This window comes from Sinocyclocheilus grahami, unplaced genomic scaffold (assembly GCF_001515645.1).
Source record: "Sinocyclocheilus grahami isolate Dianchi unplaced genomic scaffold, SAMN03320097.WGS_v1.1 scaffold7894.1, whole genome shotgun sequence".
Taxonomy (NCBI): domain Eukaryota; kingdom Metazoa; phylum Chordata; class Actinopteri; order Cypriniformes; family Cyprinidae; genus Sinocyclocheilus; species Sinocyclocheilus grahami.
In genome coordinates, this window is record NW_015511753.1 from 3,474 (window position 1) to 5,798 (window position 2,325).

Consider the following 2,325-nt stretch of genomic DNA (forward strand, 5'->3'; position numbering starts at 1 on the left):
GAACACGTAAGCTGGAGATCATTACATGTTCACATTGGTCAAGGAAGTCAGTGCAGGATAGTAGAAGTATTTCCTATCCAGACTGGCCTAGTGCTAACAAAAGAATGGCAATTGATCTGTGTGATGATTGTGCTGGTCGGTTATTTTCTAGGCTACTGTGTGTAATGAAAATTTCAAAAAGAGGCCAGGCTGTGTGACATATTGTCTCTGTCTTTTATGTAATTATTTTTGGTCAAAGACTAGCATAGTACGTTTGTTTTGGTCAATCTTGCAAAAACATTTCACCCCCAAAAAATCAAGCCAGAAATTATGAGAAGAAGCCTACTTTTAGATCTTTATTTTTGTATAATGACCATATTTTCATGTTTTTTTATAAAGACCCAATTTTTAAGGCAAATAAACCCCCCCCCCCCCCCCACCACCAAAAAAATCTACTTACTGTTGTTTTATTTACTTATTTATTTTCTTATTTTTTTTAATTATTATTATTATTGGCTGAGATTCTCATAAAAAATTTATGATTTCTTACACTTCAAAGATTTTTTAAAAATTTAAGTCAATTACACGTTGACGGTGTCACACCCCTGTGGACTGTCTATTGTGGTTTCTCCCTCTGTGTCCTTATTTGGTTGTTCCTGTTCTCATTATTAGTTAATCTCCTCATTGTGCTCACCTGTCTGCCCCTCGTTATCTGCCCTATATCTGTTCCTGTCTCTTGTATTCGTGTTTGTCGGTTATTGTGAATGTTACCCTGTGCGTGTGCTCCTATTGTGAATTTATTAAAGTGTTCTTGTATCCTGCATCCTCGTCATCCTGCCTGTTCTCTGGCGCAGCAAGACAGTGACAGACGGCAGAACAAATACTGCCATGATATTTAGATACTTTAAAATGTATATATTTATACACGCGCACACATGGGTTTTTATGGTTTATAGGGACTCTCCATAGGCATATCTAGTTTTATACTCTACAAACTGTATTTTCTATCGCCCTACACCAACCCTATACCTAAACCTACCCCATCACAGGAAACTTTCTGCATTTTTAGATTTTCAATAAATAACTAAATAAAAAATTTTAGCATGTTTTTAAGCCTTTTGAATTACGGGGACACAGAAAGTATCCTCTTAAATCACCTTCACTTTGTCAAACCCATGTCATTATACAAATTTGTGTCCTCATAAACCACATAAACAAGCGCACACACACACACACACACACATTCGTTTGTATATCTTTGCGACTTTAGAGCCCCCTACAGTTAAGTGAGTGGAATTTACTGTAATAAAAATACCACTGTTGTAATGAAAGTGGATAGCTGTGCACGTGCATTTGTTGCTGCCATGAAGCAGTTTGCCCTTTAATTTGGAGCATTGGAAAGCAACACAAGCCATTCCCCTTATTAGAACTCGGCGTATCATCAAAATTATTTTGAAACTGATATTTCAAGGTAAAAGCTTACATACAGTTTCTTGAAGAATGGAAGTTAGAGATATAATGATAATGACCTAATGGAAATGTCATAATGGAAACACAATGTTAATTATCTTAAAAATACACTTTATTTTCTTTAAGCAAATGTAAAAAAAAGTTCACTTTTCCCCCTGATTTTTGGTGAAAAATGATTTTAAGGGAGTCCATTTTAAGAGCTTCAATACCTCAATTTGAAAACTCATTCCAAACGCATCTTCTCTTTTTATATAGAATAATGCCACTTGTTTTGGCGATATTATTAAATGCAGGCATCTTGAGCATCTTCTTTTCTTACCCCTGCTAATTAGGCAGTGCTACCAATCAGAACAGCTGCTGCCATGGTAATTAGAAAAGCAAACACAGCACTGACTTGGACACCTATTTCCTTGGGAGTAATCGTTGACACCTCCTCAACCCTGCCAACCATTTCAACCATGGGGAAATATGACATACACACAGGTGCAGTACACTCCCACATATGTACACATGAAGCATATACATAAACAGACAAACAAACAGTTGCTTTAAAAAGATTGTAACTTCTCATGAAGAAATATTGCAACTAGAAGAGAACGAACAAGCAAAATTAGTGCATTGTCCTGTGTAATTATGACATTCATTTTTATCTGTGGGAAAAGCAAAACAAAACTTTTACACATCACCAGTCTGGCAGTGTAAGCACTTCAATCAATAGCCAATTGTGGGATTTATTGTCAAGTTGTCTCAGTAGGATCATGACAAATTTTCAGTGGAAAATGTGCAATTGTAAATGCGTAAGAAAAGCGTAAAAGACTTCTTTCAAAAACATGCATATATATACATGACCCAGTTTGGAGATGAAGGGTGAAGGTC